The following is a 19,490-nucleotide window of genomic DNA, read 5'->3' on the forward strand; positions in this document are numbered from 1 at the left end:
CAGACTAGCTGCAGTTTCTGTAGATAAGACCAGTGAGGCGCAGTACAAAAAATCTTAGCTCTCATGGATCATGTGCAATATTTGCTTTTATCAGAGATGTCTCAGATGCAGGGATGACCAGACAGTCTTACTTGGAAATAAAACATCAGAAAGGAGAAATGGCTACTCTTTTTAGTTTTTCACTCCTGAATTATTTTCTTCAACATGGACTGCCAAGTCAAAGAGTATATACATGTTACGTGCTATATTCCTTAGGGTGTTTTGGACATGGATTTGATAATTCATAGTAACTTTGAAATTCCACACAAAATACTTATTCTTCATTCCTTAGGTGAGTGTTTCTCCTGATATGAAGTTTGTATACCTCTTTGTTTTCTAACTCCCTCTCATTATATGTATGGTTATAGGAAATCCAGAATTTCAAGACTTAAGACTAAATATACTCCGTACAAAGTCTTCTAAACATTGTAACTCAGCTATCATGTCCATATCCTTGGGTTTCTATACTGAAAGGTTTGGAAATAATATCTGTTGTAGGAGGAAGATCTACTTGGAAAGCCATGCTTATCCCTGAATTGAGACATGAATTAAGTGCATAAGTTAAGGATATGCATCATGAGGAAAAAAGAAAATATGCATAGCCACCTGGTTTTGTTTGCCATTACCCTTTCAGGTAATGGCGCTACTCCAGAGCTCCATAAAAAGAGTAATAAGCCTTTTGACCCCTGAGCTGGAGTCTACAGATAAAACCTGAGAAAACAGTGGCAAAGATCATGTACTGTCTTCATTAATATAATGGAGCACTCAAATGAGCTATCTCATGTTCCATTCTAGAAGTAATTCAAGGAAAACTTTTGGGAATCTTGGATTTGCAAATAAAGCTATCAAATCTGTAAGAAGCAGGACATTGATATAATCTTACCAGTTTATGATGCCATCTGTCTTGATGCTGAAATGATACCACAGCTGTGCAATGAGACAACTACAAACATTGTGTCATTCTAACTCTGAGTCAGATTCTTGATTCTCTGAGGTGTCTTAACTTTTCTTCTGATGCTGAGGGACTAATGATAGCCTTGAGAATGTCCTGGGAGAAAGGAAGATGAAAGATTTATAATTGCCCCGTAAAAATGCAGCTTAACAAGTCTGTGAGAATCTAGGAGTAACTGTAAACAAATGTATTTGGTTTTATCATATTTCTGAAAAAGCAGGGTTTTTTCCCTACCTATCTTCTGTTCTTTACTTCCAAAATGTCATCTTCAGAGAGAGGAAGTCTGACCTCTGCTACCTGATTATTTTTTGCTGAACAGTTTTGCATGTTACCTTTTAAATCTCTTTTGGATTTGAAATTTGGAATCCAGAGTTATAGCAATATGATTTACTTCATGTTAACCCTATTTGCAAAGTGTGCAGAAACTCAGAATGCTACATGGATCTATGCAAAAGCTACTCAGATTTCTGAAGCCCTGCAGATTTTACAATAAGGAAGTGATAGCCAACGCTTCCTTGCTTATGACTGAAAAAGAATTCTCTTCTTGTAACAAGCCCAGTTCTCTCTCAGGATGATGAAGAGATCATAACTTACTTAGGGTGTTTACCTCACCATCATGCAGTAAGTGCTTACCGTTGGACTTAAATTCTATTCTGACATTAATGCAACTGTGTTTTTATTATCAAATTAATGAATTAGTCATTTCACTATCAAGGTGTAAAACTTTCACCCCTTTTTTTCTTGGGCACCATATTCCTCCATATAAACAAACCCTGATCATGAGCTACTCCCTGCTCCAAGTTTAAAGGTGTAGGTGTCACAGGGCAAGACAATGGAAAATCAGTTTGTTGGACTGTTTATGCTTAAAATACTGTGACCTACGTCATGCCTGGTAACTTTTTAATGGGATGTATTTCTAAAACTGGTGGGTTTTCAATGCTCCAAAAAGCAAACATGATATGAGAGTCAGCACAGAATATGTTTTCAAGCAGTATGAGTTCTGTTTGCCAGCATCACTGCTGAAAATGAGATTCTTACTTTATTCTTAGACCTTTTAGTACACTTTACCCCAAAGTGCTTAAAGTTTCACTTTAGTGAGCTTTGCCACTAACATGTTAGAACAGTTCCCTTGCAGTGTTGCAGAATCCAGCACTGAAGGGTTGAGAAGTACCAGAATAGAAATTCCTGCATACAATCTGAGCAGGTTACTTAATACAGATTTCTTTGTAGAAATTTTTAATCATTCCCATCAAATAACCCCATAATACTTTACAAAAATTAATAATTTTCCTAGTGCACCTTTTGAATGGAAAAGGTTATAGTTGCACTTTGCAAGTGATGATTTGAGACAAAGATAGAAGTCAACAATATCTTTCATGCATTTTGTTTGCTGCTCCTTTGGTGGAAGGCCATTCAGATGGAGTTAGTTTACTCTCACACAGCCTTTTCTGCACTGCAGAGACACTGACACCAACCACAGTTCTAAGTTCACAGCAACATTTCAGAAGTCCCAGCTCAATCTTCTCCTTCCCTTTGCTTCCGTAGAGAAAATTAGGGGCACACAGTCACCAGCTGTGAAAAGTTTACAGTTGGATTAATTATCCCTGCTCAGATTCAGGGTTCATTAATTGTATTAAGCAATGCGTTAGCATACTCATTTTGCTTGCATTTCTGGAGGTAGCATATTACTGCACTGCATTGCCGTCTAAACACATCAACCCAATCAGACGTAGCGTATTGTATCAACCAAGTAGACATGTCACTTAGCTCCTCCTAAGACATTTTTGCTGTTGAGCAGAAAAAAAACACCCCAGCTGCCAGAACTAGTAAGTTGTCATCCTCTATTAGAACCAGCAGTATAGGAGGATGAAATGCACATATTGCTATGAAGCCTGTCCCATGTTTGCTGACAAGGGAATGGTGAGTCTCAGGAAGCACAGGTTTGTTCTTTGCTTTTCTCTTGGGACAATTCAGTAGCAGACTACTAGTATAGTATCTTGTGTTTGCTTCCTGCAATGATTTACTGTAGTAACAGCTGTGTAAATAGTGAAAGACATTACTGCTGGACAAAAACTGTAAATAGAATTTATGAGCTAATCAATGTATGATATATTTTGTAATAGTGCAAGAAAATAGCTGGGTACCGTTTACCATATTGCTCATAAAAAGCTGTAAGTACGTATAATAAAGCCAAGAGTACAAGTAGTATGGAAACTGGAATTTGACTGTAAACTGTTTACATCTTGCTCGGATTGTTGAGGAAAGTTACTTAGCACACTATTTAATTATTTATGGTTTTCAGTTATGCTGGTTCAGCTGTCATCTTGTTACGACACAAGAGCTAACAGATTTATCAGTATAGAGCTGAAGTCATGCGCTCCAGGAAGATCTGCTTTTGGGACACAAAGTGGATGTCAGAGGTTTGTCTTACTTAGGGTCCTCTAGTATTTGTCACTAGGACAGAACAAATTGCATCAAATTGCAACAAAATTTTATATAATACACCACCCATGCCAAAATTTTTGTTAGTCTTTACTAAAATATTTAGTGTTACTTTCTGCAGATGATGTGGTAGATGTTAGTTTCAGTCCTCAGTGAAAGAACACAACTGCAAATGGTTTGGGTTAAGATCCAAGTTCTTTGTAAACTAGTATTTTTTTCTGAGGTTTTTCTTCTTTCTCTGGTCAAATTATTATTGACATAAAATAAGTTAATCATATATTTCTTATTTTATTAGAAAACAAAAGTTGAGTTTAAAAATCCAGGCTGAGTAGTTTCCTATTTGTAGGGTTTTTGCTTTGAAACACAGAGCAACAGTGGTAGTGGGTGGCTGTGCAGGTGCAACATGGCTTAATCGGGATGAAAAAATGTGATTTATCCAGGAAGCGTGCTATTTTTGGATACTTACATTGACATGAATCCCTTGTGAATTAAACCATTTAATATATGAAATGGAAAAAGTCCTTCTAATCTCCCTTTTGAATGAGCCGTGAAATAGGATCCGTGAACAGCCTGAAGTGTGAAGAGGTTACTATGGCTTGGTTCCAATATTTTTTATAAGATATTGAAAGATTTGCACTAGCCGGGAGCTTAAAGGAGAACTTATAATCTTCTATGAAATAATGCAATATGTATCAGAAAATATGTCCATTTTTCATGGCAAAAGCTTTCAATACTCTTTCTGAAAGTGATCTTGACACTCCCTGACAAATACATAATGTACTCAACTACAAGGTATCACTTTCTAGTAGAAAGTAGTTAAATAACTGTGTGTGCTGCCTGTAGTTGCACCTCTTTTTCAGGAAAAAACAATGCTCATGTTTCATGTCTTCTGTAATGGATGCTAGAGTGACTACAATTAAGAGATTTACATGTAGCCAACTTTGTTTAAAAATGTATTTATACAAAGTAACTTTTGGTTAAAAAGTTCTAAGTTTGTGATACAAGCTTCAAGACACCTGAACAGCTGGGATTTGTATCATAGTAAACTATTTTTGTAATGCATTGATTTCTTAACATGGTGCCAATTTTTAAGCCTTCTTTCCCTACAAGCAGCATGTTTTGTCTCACATTAAGCTGTTGCTTCTGTGTGCAAATTAATTATATTGGCTGAATGGTAACTTTTTAAACTTTTCTTAGTATTTGTTACTGAATTTTAAATCTTCCTCTCCAGATAAGTAACCTATTCTTGTGATGACTTGATTTAGACTTAAAAGCTAAACCACAGCAGGTGAATAATACAAATCACAGTTGCTTCTTTGATCAGGTTTTTAATGATCCTGGGTTTTCTGTTGTGCTGACTATTTATAGGTCTACTTCCCCTATCTGCAGGTTTGAGATTTCAGCACTTCTGAGAATTTGCTAAAATGGCAGTGTCTGTGTACACAGGTATATTTGCTCCACTGGCAGTAGTGATGCTGCAGCGCCCTAGTGGAGCCTGTTTCTGCTTTCCTCAGGTTTATGCATGCAACACTATAGCTAGTATCATCAGAAATAATTCCCTGTATTTTTGTTTATAACAGTAGAGACTGAAAAGTTTACCTATGTACCAGTTCTGGAGGCTATCCTAATATGAAAAAGTCACAGGGAATACAAAATGTGTTAGGAGCAGACTTCTTGACTTGAGAAATTGTGCTGTTGTCATGTGTCACAGCGGCAGCCTGCAAGACTGCCGTGCCCAACAGAGACTGCAGGCTGTCCTGGCAAAGCAGCTTTGTTTCTCAACTTGTATTAGTAATAACAAGATCAGCAAGATTTGAAGGTTGGGTTTGTTGTTTTTTGTTTTTTGTTTTTTTTTTTTTTAATCCCAAAGTACCATCACTACTAAATTCAGCATCAGTGATTGAAGAACTAGGAAGCGAGCAGAGTAGCATATCAGTCCTTGTTTACTGCTAGTAGGACAACTATGTGGAAAGTGTGGCAGGAAACAAAAAACACTTTGGTGTTTTGAAGGAGGAGAAAATGCCTGAGAGGCCAAAATTAGGAGTAGCATTTTCTAAAACTAATGCTACAACAGGGAAATAAAAGACTGCTTCTGGATAGTTTTGTAAAATGGCGTGGTTTCATTGGGGTGGTGGTGTTCCCGTCTTTGCCTGATGCTTCATCCAAAGAAATCGATCAGTATTTACTTAATGCTAGTTAATCGTTGCATGGAAGTCCTTCAACACATGCAGCTGTTAGTAGCTTAATGGGTACAGTTTTTCACATCCCAAATAAATTGGTACCTTAGAAAGGGGAATATAGCAATGCTGTTATGCTGTTTGTTTGAAGGAAACCTCAAATTAAGGTATTTGCCATGTGTTCCTAAAGTCTAATTTTTAATGAGTGGACTGCTTTAGTCATATGTGTAAATATGTGCAAAATTGTGCACACTAGTGAATCACCAATTTGTTCATTATAATATTTTACAGCTGCTAGTACTGGAAAGCTTGATGACTACCCTCAGTGATCCTTTATAGAAGACCAATTCCTGACCTTGTGAGTGTAAAACCCTCTTGTACTATGTTAATTGCCTAGTCTCTGTGGCACTTAAAATTCACTTATATATTCAGTGAGGAGATTTGTAGACATGTTCAAAGTTTATTTACTGATGAGTAGTTTTGCCTGAGGAATAGAGCTCAAAGATTCCTTTTTGTATGCAAAAAAAAAATTTTATTTTCGGTTTCCAGGAAATGTCTTTGTCAAATAATGGAAAACAAGTATTTCCCTGACAGTTGAAAAATTGTCAAGTATTTTTCTGATGGTTGATCTTTACAGAAATTGCTGCTTTTCTGAGAAAACTTGAAAAAAAGTAAGCATTATTATAAATCAGTGTAGCTGTATTAAGCTTAATAGATGTATTGATTTCTGACAATTGATGATCTAGTGTGGGCAGGAGGGATTTAAAATTCTGAATATAGTTCACTGTGGCTTCTCAATCAAGTGGAACTAAAATATACTCTGGACTCTATGAAACTATCAGGTTTGTGGTTCCAGTGTTCTAAGTTGCTAAAATAATCTGATAATTTTATTTTTTTTTTACCATGTCACATTTGCCTTATATTGAAGAAAGCCTGTCCTGTGTCCAGTATTCTACATGGAATACTGAATCTTTTTTCATGTACTTTCAGACAATTACTACGCCTCACCAGTTTAAGACCTGTGGTCCAAATCTGAAACCACAGGTGTGAGAGTCTGGTAGTATGTACCAGCACAATCTAATGGAAATACAGTCCATCTCTCTCTTCTCTGATCTTCGTTACTTGCACTAGATGCCTTTCTTCTTATGTACCTCACCCTGGGAGTTAGTCTGGTTGTTAGATGTTGACTCATGGAAAGATGTTACAAGAATGACTATTATGAGTAACATTGTTGCAGTACATTGGTCCTAGATGCTGGTCTTCTCAATAAATTCAGGTGACAGATTGATGTAATTAATACTATAGCTGAGCTCTTGACTAGGTTGGAATCTTTAAAGCATGTCCTATTTAAAGATCAGTTCATTTACCTTTTATTGGAGCAAGGAAGCAAACATCTGTGCTGCTTTTTTGCTAATTACCTCTGATGTTTCTGTTTAGACAAGCTGTTCATATTCCCTCTCTTCTGTACTGCTCAATTTCTCTCTCTTGCATTTTGAGAGATCTCTTTTGTCTTTGTCACTCCCTTCCCATTGCTTTCTGAATACTCTAAAATTCAGTTTGGTATGTTTTGTCTTTCTGCCCTTTGCATGCTCTTTCCACCCTTCACCCTGTTATTTTGCAATTACAGTTTTAAGCAAGGGCCAACTACTTTCCTGCAATGCTAATGTAAGAAAACACGGTGTAGGGTAGATGCATATAAGGAGGTAGAGGGGAGTAACCACCAGTGGGTGGAAGTAACTATCTTGGTGGGTTGTGCCACTGCCAGTCTGAAGATTTGGCCACCCGTTTTTTCATGCCTGGAAGTGTTCTGTGATTGATAGTCCTCACAGGTGGAGGAGAGAAAGCTTTCTTGATATAGATTTCACTTCATAGTCACATATATCTGTAAAGGACAAAATATGCCAGTCATTAATATTAGGGAATTTGGACTTTCTTGGTTATGAAAGGAGGTTTTTTATTCCTCCATTGTTGGCCATTATATGTGTCTTTACCCCTTGTACAGAGGACTTTTGGCATATAAAGTTTCATATTATGCTTCTGTTTGGGGAATGACTGAGAAATTAGTTAACATATTGATTAATTTGGATTTACTGTCAGTTTCAGGATTCTGTAATTTTGTTTCAAGTGAATGTGTGGTGTAAGCAATGCATCCTTATTAATCTACTGAAGAGTGTCTTATGTCATTTTATAAAGAACAAATCTCTTACCTAGTAGTCAGTATAAACAGTTGTGGAGCGTGTTGGCAGTTTTGTGTGCATGTTTTTTGTTTGATTAATATTTTTTAACAAACCCTGTCATGTGCTCATAAAACTGAGCAACTCCCTCTACTATTCAAAAAAAAAAAATTCTCCACTGCAGGAAGTGTTATAAAGATGAGCAAACTTTACCTTTCAAAACTTTTAGGTTTCACTGTGACTATTTTGCGCAGCCTGAGTTGTTATGTTATAGACCAAGGAAGTAATTGCACAGCCTTTGAGCTGATTGTACTTAAGTATATGGATAATGAGAAACACTGCAAAAGCTCTCTAATTAAAATTATTTACAGCACTAGCAGCTGCTAGTTGTAGTGGCTGCAAACTTCTTCAGCACTGTTCCAATCTTAGGAATTTGGAACATGTAGGATTTAACTTCGCTACAATTCAGGCTTTTGGCAGTAATGTAGAGGCTATGCTCAATCCTTCAGAAGTTAAAGAAATACAGCAAAGTAGATTTAAGGGCTTTTAGATTTTTTTTTTCTTATAAAAAGCAGTGTTAGGCATTTTCTTTGGTTGACATACTTATTAGTGTTCCTACTATGATACAGCAAGAGAGGAAGAAAAAATTGCTTAGCAGTTCACATGTGAGCTACTAGAGAAACCTATTATAAGCTTAATTCTAAATCATGCAGAGACACCACTCTGCTGACCTTGCTATTGTGTGTGGCTTTCAGTAGAATTACATCTTTACTATGATTATTTCCTCCGGTGTCCTAGGAATCTGGCTTTGTCTCCCTTTTTAATGGGGAGCTTTAATGGAAAGCAGTGGTGCATTTGGCTCCCATCCTTGACTTTTCTGTAGCCAATAATGTTGCTAGTAAGAGTTACTCCTGGAGAGATCTGCTGCTCTTGCATGCACAGGTTCAATTTCATTATACTTGCATATGTTCCTTGACTGTGTTACAGCACAGTGTATGGTCCTCAAAACCTGCAACTTTGTCCCTGCTCACTGGAAGATTAAGCTCAAAGAGGTGAGGGAGTGAAAACTGATTGTCACTGAAGAGAGACTGATCAAAGAGATACGCCTTTATGTGAGAGTTGCAGTTTTGAATTTGAACTGCTTGTGAATGAGCATCACAACTGTTTTAACGGCTGAGGATCTGCTGTAGTCAAATACTTAAACATGCACCCACCCCCTTTAAAAGTTAATTTTACACTTGTAAATTTGAGAACTCAAGTGTTCTTTTCGTTTGGTCCCTTGCACAAGTATATTATCATTATATGTGACCATGTCATAAAGGTTTGGTTTTTGTTTTCCCTTGTTCAGTATGCAGGACAGATGGAGTTTACTGCATCAGATAACTGCAGCGCTTTCTTTTTACTGTCCTGATGCCTGGTTTATCAGGCACTATTTAGTAGTGAACCTGAATACAGAATTATTAACTACTTTTGGTTCTTTTACAGTGACTATCAACAAAATATCTAAATACTCTGTGATCGTTAGGGTAATTTCAAATCAGGTACTATTACTGCCACAATTTCAGACAAATGGAAGATAGGCACAACACAATCCAGATTAAAATTTTGTGATTAGTTTAGGAATATAGAGGATTGATTTATCTAGATGACTTTGTATTTTTATGGCATTTTACAGTGTAATTGTCATAAGCACATCTTTGGCTTCATTTGCAGTTTAGCATGTACAGTGTTTCTGAGATACCCAGGTAAACACCGAGGAAATGGTGGCCATTGTAATCTAAGCTATCAACTGTGGAAAAGCCTTGCTTTAAGTAATTTCTCAGACATTCAACAGAAGTCATTAATAGTTAAATATTAGTGTAATCATTAATGGTTAAACATCCTTTTTGTGATGGAGGGTTGTTTTGTTACTGATTGGGATTTTTTGGTTTTGCTTTCTTTGCTTTTGCTGCCATGTGGAAGACTACTGCAGGCCAGTCTGTGAGGAGTGATGGGAATCTTCAGCTTCATGCCATTGTGTACTACTTGATGAGTGTAGTTAAGATCTGTAGTAACAGCTTGTCATCCTCTGCATAAGAGCCAGCTGCAGTGAAAGGTGCATCTTGCCAGCAGCCTAAATAGCTTTTTGCCAACAGAAAGGGGACTTCAGCAACTGGGGGCTTCTAGGTTTACTTTCAAGTTCCGGAGGGAGGTATGCAGGTGTGGTTAAAGGACCCCGAATTCTGTTCCACCCTACCTGTCTGTTTCTATCACCCTTTCACCTTTCTGGCTATTGGAAGTAATTAACAGCAAATGAGTGCCTCAGCCCTAATAGAAGAGAGGAAACAGGTTAAAGAAATGTGACATACTGGCTTTGTGCCAGTAAATTTATGGAGCATTTTAGATGAGTTCTGAGGATAGCATATAAGAATATAGTTCACTAGAGACTAGTTAAAGATGTGTACCATTTCAAAGATTCATTAGTAGGCACTTGGAAGTTGAATGATGATAGATGCATTGCAAGCCACAATAAGTTTTGTTTTTCATTCTACCTTTCATTTAGTGATCCCATATATTAAAAAACAACACTGTGTTTAAAGAGAAAGGATCAATTAAAGATGACTGGGACAAATTACACTGTCTGTGACACTTGTACAAGTAAATTTATTTGATTGTTTAACAGGGTGCATATTTGTTGGTAAGAATTATGGTTATTGCTGTGCTCGAGGGCAATCATTTTAATGGTTTTGTACCCTATGAAATATAGTACTTATATCAATAACACAAATACCAAATTACATCCTGGATCTTTAGTCCCATTTGGTTACAACACTGAACCCAGGCAGGGTTGAGTAGTTTTCAAGTAATCTGTAATAGTGTTATGTTTTGGTGAACTCTGAATACATTATACGCAGTGTATACGGTTTGCTACTGAGGTAGCAGGCAAGTCTGACATTTGACATTCTTTCCATGGATTTCTAACCTTGTTGATGTTGAACCTTTCATCTTTGAAAAGGCGAAATAGGATTTTGCCCAAAAGTGACATTTGTTCATATCTTTAATGGGTTTTGACTCACTGAGAAGAGAAAATATTCTAGTACAGTGTGAGATGCTCCCAGGTAAATTGAGCAGATTATACTGTGCATAGTTAGGTGCATCTAGATACAGGTTGTAGGCTGCCTTAGTGCTTCTGTGTCCTTTGGAGAGACATAAACAGGCTGATGTGCTGGATCACAAAGATACTTGGCTTTGGAAGAGAAGTGGAAGCAACTGACACAAGGAGCTTTATGGCTTTGAGGTGGATTGAAGGTGATAAGAGATGACAGTAAAAACAGAGGGACTGAACTTTACAGGGCTGTGGATCAAAGTAAGCTATACTAAGTGAAACACTGGAATATGATTTGTGAAGCATCCCTAATACTGGCAAGGGAATGAACTGAATAATAATCTAATGTGGCACAAACACAATTCACGGTTATACCCTTCATTTTGGGCTGTTTGTAAAGTTGAGTAGGGATTAGTTATAAACATCTTTTTTTCCTGGTTGATTTTGTTTGTGCCTATGAGCTTTGCAAACATGTTTTAATAAAGAGCCGAAGTCTATCTTATCCATTGTCTCAGGACACAATCTAATACCACCTCAAAGGTGTTATTAATATATTTCTGAGCATATCTGTGTAACAGTATAGGCCTCGCCCTGCCAAAGAAGTGCAGAACCTCTATCTTTGCTGATTTTAGGTGGATTTTTCCCTTTCAAAGTATCCGAGTATCTCCATAAAGCACTGTCTGTGAAGCTGTAATTAATTGTCAAAGCCCTGCTGGTGAAGTCCACTCTGCTCCAGAACATAAAAATGATCTGTTTGTTACCTGTAATGTCATGACTTGTTTCCTTGAACAGTAATTGATGTCAATTGTAAACGATGCCTATGAACTTGAAATTGTGTTGTTTATCTGCTAGGGACCTTGAGAGTGTGTTCTAACTCAGTCACGGTGGTATAGATTACATCTGTAGTGCAAGAATTGTCTAGGGACATAAATTACAGCAATTAAAATTAGCTAGAGGAGAAAGAATGATGCATTATTAATTGGCATAGTCATTAAAGGGCTGCAAAGAACCTAAAAAAGATACAATGTCAATACTCAAGCACTAAAAGTGACAGGCAGTATGCAAAGACCAATGGTTGTATTCAAAGCCTGAGGTCATTAAGACACAGACAATTATGTGGAATTTTATGACTGCAGGTTAAGATCACTCCAACATAGTAACAATATGTTAAAACGGAAATTTTTCAAGCATTATAATATTCACATGACTACTCTGAATACTGGAGTAGTGCAATTAATTTTTACCTAAAGAATGTGTAGCACTTTATTTTAAAGAAGTTGGAAACAACAAAGAATTGTAAGGAAATCCCATCAGCAATCTGATGAATTTAAGCAGAAAATGAACTTTTTTCAGCATTAAATATAATAATCTGAGCTCATACAAAGAAGGATAAATCCTGGCACACTGAAGAATGAAGATTTAATTAAGAGTCTCTTTATACTACAGAAACAAAGTCTTGCCTGTGTCATGCTGAGAAATATGGCAATCTGAATAAGAGGCTCATGGTAATGCAGCTGTATATCAGCTACTTAATTATTCATAAACCTTCTTGTCAGTGAGGTTCAGTGATTTACCTATCTCAGCTAATTTGCCTTATTCAAAATACTGCTTGTTTTATAAAATAGTTCATTTATAGTGCTGTAAATGAGGAATTAATGCTGAAAAACAAGTGTCTTTTATGAGAGAAGTTTTAATAATTGATTCGCAAAGCAAAGTAAACTTTAAATACTGGAGGTGTTAGAACAGCAATATATTTGTTTTGACAGCTAATGGAAGAATGTATGTCTACTGGGTGGAGTGTTAAAACTTCAAGGCAAACATCTCAATTTTTTCTCATCTAAGGGCTCCTTGGAAAGTTTTGGCTTTTTAAAACTTAATAATGCTTTCCTATTCTACTTGCTAAGAATTCAGATTTCTAATTCATCTCACTGTCTACCCCAAAGTTTAAACACTGAATGTGATTAGCTTTGCTGTGCAGATGCCGAATTGAATGGCCTCTGTTGATTCAGAGAAGCTGAGTGGTGTCAGAGTTCAGTTACTATGCTTTCAGGAAGGCCTCCTATTGCCAAAATGAGCTTTCTTTTTTCTTTTTCCATGCTGCATGCCAGAGTCTGCATCAGCATGCAACTGGACTCAAGAAAAGCATGTATGTACAGCCACTGAAAAAGCAATACAAATGTACAGCTACATCTTCTCTAAGAGCAGCCACCCACCCACCCCCACACACACACTTAGTTGCGCCATTAGTAAGTTGGGGGTGGGTCTCTGTTTGCCTACATTAGATACGGACCGGTTTTGCTTAAATAAATGTTTTTGGCCAGGTAGTATCCTCTGGGCACTGAGAACCAGATATGCCATGACTCTTGCTACATAGTCTTTGAGCAATGGTTAAACACTATCATGTAAGACAGCCTTTCTCTTGCTATCTCTGAGGTTACCTCTGTGTTCAGTGTGGTAGAAGAGTTTGCTTGTTCCAAGTATAACGATTTAGCACTATCACACTGAAATGTGCTTTATTATATCCAGCACTTTATTATTTTGGCTTGAGATACTTTGCTTATGTGTTACATTCTCAAAACTCTGCACTGGTTTGAATTAACTGCTTAGTAGTCAGAGCAGGTAGCGTATGATGCAGTGTACTTCATCATCGGTTTTGTTCTCTCTGGATGCTTCTATGATTCAATGCACGATGCCAACCAGGAACTGTGGAATTCAAGGTCTCTGGGGTCTAAGTAACTAACAAGCTTCCATTATTCCATTCCTGGCTTCCATTAATTTTGCTGCTGCTCTTTTCAGACTTTTAGGCTGTGTGGGGAACTCATTGCTGGGAGCTGTAATCATGTCAGTCATTAGAATTGAACCAGCATGGTGAATACTCATTTTAAGTCATATAGGCGAATAGGTTTGGCTCTTGTGTTCAAACTATGTTTGATGTTGAATGAAAAGTTAAGGAGATATGCAACAGGAAAACAAAGAATTAAGTCAGACAATTCTGAAGAGAGTTTGCCTGGAGTATAGCAGTTCCAGAAACTCAGTGAAGCACTACTTGTGTGTTCAGCCACCGTGCAGAGATTGGCGATGTAGGATAATGATGTGAAAAAGTGGTGGTGACAGGTATTTGCCCAAGGACAGCAAGCAACAGACCATAAACCTAACTGCTTTTGTTTGCCTAAAGCAGTACATTGCTGTTCCTATGTGTGAGTTTGCCATCTTTCCCTCCAGTAGGCAGTAGTGAGCCAATCTGGGAAAATCTTGGGCTCATGAAGAGGACCAGTGCTACGCATAAGTGATACTTGCCAGTGGTTTCAGCAGTATCAATGCTGGGCAGTTTCTGTCGTCCGAGCCAAGTTATGAAAGTGTAATCACAAAGCAATTGCCAGAAACCTCGGCTGTGCTCAGGAGGTTATTGACAGCTTTGCATGCGTGAGGTTCCTGATTGGCATTCAATGAGTCACATATGTCCAACCTACATGTCATTGGGATAGCAGCGGTCTAGTCTTACTGAAAAAATAAACAGTCACCCATTCAAAAAGGAAATACATGCCCACTATCTCAGCTATGGTTCACCCTGTTCCTTTGGGTTAGATTTTCTGCAGTGCAACATAAATTAAATCACTTGCAAAAAACCCAACCAACCAAAAGACTTTACTATTTACAGATTTTTAAATAACATTTTTATACAAAATAGTCCAGATTAAACTGGTTTTACTGATATTTACTGCTTCTGATCCATATGAGCACTGAACATTTTGCTTCAACTTACTCAAATTATTGAATATAATAGGGAAATAATTGTGTTCTGTTATTGCAGCATAGTGTACACCAGAGCAACTGCAATAAAATGGCATTGGCTCAGCCTGCTTCCAGAGCTGTTTCTTCTGTTAGTGGGGAACTGAAAATCATGCAGAACATAAATTGATAGGATTATTAAGATGAAGAAATTTTTATTTTAAAAATGAAATATATACATGTTACTAATGTGCTATAGTGATTAGTGAGAAACTTTGTTTAACTGGAGGGCAGGGGAGAAATAATGAAAAAAAAATCATACAGAACTTTGCCTTTTCTGAGAGAGTATTTGGTGAACAGTCCTTTTGATCAGGTTGCATACAGCTGTGGAGCCAATTGTTACTTCCCTGCCATTTGCTCGAAACTCCTGCACTGGTCACAGCATTACTACGAGCTAGTCTGACCATCCAGACAAATTAAGAGAGCTCATGAAATGACTTGATTGAAGTAAGGTTGGAAGGTGATGCTGAACTTCTGTTATGCACATCAGAATGGTTGCTTATCGCAGGAGGCTCTACTGCTTAGAATTGCTGTAAATAATGATAATACTTAGAAAGAAAGAGATATCAAATAAAGTCTTTGTACTACAAATTAAATGTATCTTTCTAAAGTTCTTTGAAAGCACAATTCTGATAACAATTATAGGACGCTGTCTTACAGTTCTCTTGATGACAGACCACAGGGAATAGAACACATATTCTTGTCACAGAAGGAACAGGTAATATCTCCTATAATTACATTGCTCACTCTGCCTGAGCTTGTCAGAGCTTTGTAATATGTTAAGGTCACTTTGGACTTTCTGGCAGTTTGACACTGCTGAATTTTGGGGAAAGACTGCACAATTGCTTTCTGAGGAAAAAAAACAAAACAAAACAAAACCAACAAGCCACAGTTAAGAAAAAATTGTCTTTTTTTTAGTGTGCTACAAACTGTTTTCATATGAACCAGGGACTCAGTTTGGCTTAAGGAGGTTGTGGGAACAGCCTTGCTGATTTAATAATCTTGCTCAATCATGAAAACTAAGAAAAACTTTGATTATGCGATCAGCAGTTTCATTTGCATGTCTAGCAGCTCTCTTGGGAGAAAAAAAACCAAACCAAAACAAAAACAAAAAACCCCCCATCACTTTTCTAACTTCATTTTCTCTTTTCTTTACCTTCTGACCAATTAGTTTTTGCATGTGCTGTCCTTTAGAGTGACTGGACATGATTTATCCCAGCAAAGCGGGGTTCAGAAGGTCTTTCCACCAGTTGTTGTTCTTTTCCAAGACACCAAACACCCTCAGAAATACATACCTTGTACTTTGTTATTGCACTCCCTATGCTGAAGCATACATGAAAATATTTTTTAATCATATGATTAAAGTGAGCATGCTATACATAAATTACAGTGTATGAACAATAGTATTTCCTAAATTTGATTGCTTTCACTTTATATCTTTACTTTCCCTTTTGAAAGGGTTTTGATATAAGAGTTTGTAAATCTTATTGATGTTCATGGATTAGCAACACCGTAATTTTATTTTCCTATGTTATAAAGTTACATGTGAAGTGAATGCAGCAGACTGTGAGAAACTGGCAAAGCAGAGAACTTGTACGTATAACTGGGCAAGGCTTTGAAAATCTACTAGTAATGTGTGTATATGGTACAGTCTTGAAAGACTCAATTTCAGATTTCTTCCAAAGGAAGATTTCTTCCAAAAGATGCTTCTTGAGACCATCTTTTGCCAGACATGAAGATTTTGTCAAACATGAAGATTTGGCCAGGGAAGTTACCCCACGCTGTTTGCACATATTGTAGGTTTATGTGTACTATGTTTAAAGATTCATCATTACTGATTTTCCTTTCTTGAGCTTTCTGTCATTTATCACATTTTAAAAGATCAGCTTCACTTTCATAAACAGTTTATGGTCTTCATTCAGTTAACATTGCCAGGGAACAGTAGTTCCCCTGCAATAGGGCCACCTTCCATACCAGAACTACTTTTCCTGAATTATTTGAGCCATATTATAGTCATTCTGTGGATGATACACCTTGCATATTCCCATTTTACATAACAAAATAAGTTATACTAGAAAGTTTGCAGTGGCCTTTGCCAAAATGTATTATTTTAATCACCAGTTGGAGATATTGGAGTAGTCACTGGCATGTGACCTGAACTACTTACTGCAGACAGTTATTGGCAGGTAATTGGTGTGGATATCAGTGGTTACTGTCCCATTCCCTTCTCCTCCCTGCCCCACCATTTATGGCAATTAAGTATAAAAGATCTGAGATCTGAACTAGTGAGGCCCTCAACAAAGAGGGGAGTTTTACTTGACCACGTATTTGGGTCTCAAGAATATCTTTTGCCAGTGTGTTACACATTTTAATAATGCAATATGTTGAAAAAATAACTTTGTCTTAAACATATTGCTTGATAATTTCATTCAATTTCCTCTGATTCTTATAAGTGGTGAAAAATCATTCCCTCTTCACCTTCTCCATGCTTTTATGGATTTTTATCATATATCCCATTATATTTCCTATCTTCTACCCCATCTTCACAAAATCCTGGTTTATGTCCTCCTACAGAAGGTATTCCTTATCTTTGGTTATCTTTTTTTTGTTCTTCTCTGTCCTCTTTCTAGTAGTACAGTGTTTTGAGATGGGAGGAGAACAGAACTGCACACAGTATTCGGGATGTGGGCAAATTAAGGATTAATGTGGTGACATAGTTATGCTTTCTGTTTCGTTCTGTAGTCCATTCCTGTTAATATTTTCTGTTGCCTTCCTTGTTCATCATTGCTGGGCATTGAGATTACTTCTTTACAATAATGTCTGTCACAACTGAAAGTCTGTCTTGAAAGTCAGTATCTACTTTAGATTTCACTGAAGTGTATGGATAGTTAATCTTGTTTTTCTCCATATACGTTACATTATTGACTCTGAATTTCACCTGTTACTTTATTGCCAATTACTCAATATTGTGAAATTCTTTTGCAATTTTCTGTTAAATTTAACCTACCCTGAATAATTGTGTGAACAAATGTTCTCATCTTGCTTTTTCATCTGTTGCTAGGACATCTATTAATATATTTTATGGTGTGGGTCCCAATACACATTCCCACAACTCCCTTCTAAAAGTCTTCTTCACCATGTAAACTAACAATCTGTTTTGACCTTTTCTTTCCTGTTTTAACCACTTAAGTCACATGCTAGGACTCCTGTTCATCCCATGATAGCTTAGTTACTTTAAAAACCTGTAGTTGAAGGAATTTGGTCAAGAGCTTTTTGGGAAGCAAATACGGTTTGTTAATCAGATCATCTTAATCTCTATGTCCACTGACTCTTTCAAATGGTTTTAATAAACTTGTGGGGCAGTAACTTCTGGCTTACAACATGCATATGGACTGCCTTCCAATATATCATACTTATCTGTGTATTACAAACACACTAGTGTTTTCTAGCTTCTGTATTCATTGGTTTTTAACACTGGCATAACCCAGTGAAGAATGAGTCTCAGTGTTTATGCTCTGTTTTGGCAAGCAGGGAGCAGAAGCAAAACTGAGAGAAGACAAAATAAAATAGATATAAAAGAGAAAAAAATGAAAAATAACATCATATCTCAAAAGAAAAATGAGATGGGGCAGCACTTTGCTGTAAAAGAGCAGGTGCATGTTGAAAGTCCTTCAGGTGTTTTTGGCCATCACAGCTTTGTTTAAATCACCTCACTGAAACAATGACAGTTCATTCCAGCCATTTGGGATGGTGTTAACTGTTTCTTTCTCTCTTTCTCCCATCCACACATCTCTATTCTTCCTTAACTTTTGGTAATGAAGCTACATGTGACAGAGACGTGGGGCATAGAATTCTCTGTTATTGTTGTAATGTTTAGTTTTAAGGCAGCATCTTGTATATGTCATGCAGTGCCAAAAATTCATCCGTTAAATAGTAGTTCACTCTCTTTTTCTGAGAGGACTGAGTGAAAGACACTAGCCTTTCAGAAGTGCTCAGCATGTATGGTTTCAGTTATGTTCGCTGGAATGTTCAGCATTTCTGAAATTTGGTCTGTTAATACCCCAAACCAAGAGGAGGAAGTTGATATTAGTGGAAAATTAATTTTGAATGGTGCTTCCAAGCAAAGATCTTTTAACACTACTGGACCATTATTAGGAACCGACCTGTGTGGAACAAGCAGGGGCTTCTTTTCATACCTTTGCTGAGATGATTTGTAAAATCCAGAGCAGGAGAGGGTAAAATGTGTGAGATAACTAGTTCAAGAGATACCCACTACTTGAAATTTTTATTTGATTTATGTTTTTTCTTCTGAGTATATAAGAGGTGGGCAAAATAATATATATTTAAAAAAAGGCACACTGTTTTGATAAGGTATGATATTCTACACTGAGATTAGTGGAACTGGGGTGGCATAACTTAGGACAAACAGATGATGATGATATCAAGGGCCACAAAAAAAAAAAAAAAGTTGCTGAGGATTCCAGGAAAGAGCAATAGGAGCTTCAGCTCTTTCATTTGTCAGTCCCCAAGTCCTTTCACTTTCGGTTCCTCCTCTCTAAAGAGAGAACATACATATAATTGGGTTATACAAGAAGCTGGACAATTTTAACCACTATCTTATGCATTTTTACTTATTCACCTCTCTTCTAAAATATGAAACCAGCATTACCATGCTGTTGATATGGAGTCAATAACTGTAATTACCTCTATTGTTTATTGCATAATTTGCTAGATATTGTAGCAGAAGTTAAGGTTTATCTGTACTTTTTTAAAAAATGTATGAATGGAGTTCTTTTAATTTTCTTAAAAATCTTAGTTTTCTGGTAAGTAGA

At 36.9% G+C, this 19,490-nt stretch overlaps 1 protein-coding gene across 8 annotated transcripts in view; it reads left to right on the forward strand.

Annotated features, from left to right (window-relative positions):
• Positions 1-19,490, forward strand: part of SULF2 (sulfatase 2) — a 164,223-nt gene that overhangs the window by 49,103 nt on the left and 95,630 nt on the right. For 2 of the 8 annotated variants that reach the window (XM_074843452.1, XM_074843455.1), the window contains exon 2: positions 5,902-5,968. The exons of the other annotated variants lie outside the window; for them this stretch is intronic. The gene's annotated coding sequence lies outside the window, so the exon portion shown is untranslated. The remainder of the gene's footprint in view (positions 1-5,901; positions 5,969-19,490) is intronic. 8 annotated transcript variants of the gene reach the window in all.

This window comes from Strix aluco, chromosome 17 (assembly GCF_031877795.1).
Source record: "Strix aluco isolate bStrAlu1 chromosome 17, bStrAlu1.hap1, whole genome shotgun sequence".
Taxonomy (NCBI): domain Eukaryota; kingdom Metazoa; phylum Chordata; class Aves; order Strigiformes; family Strigidae; genus Strix; species Strix aluco.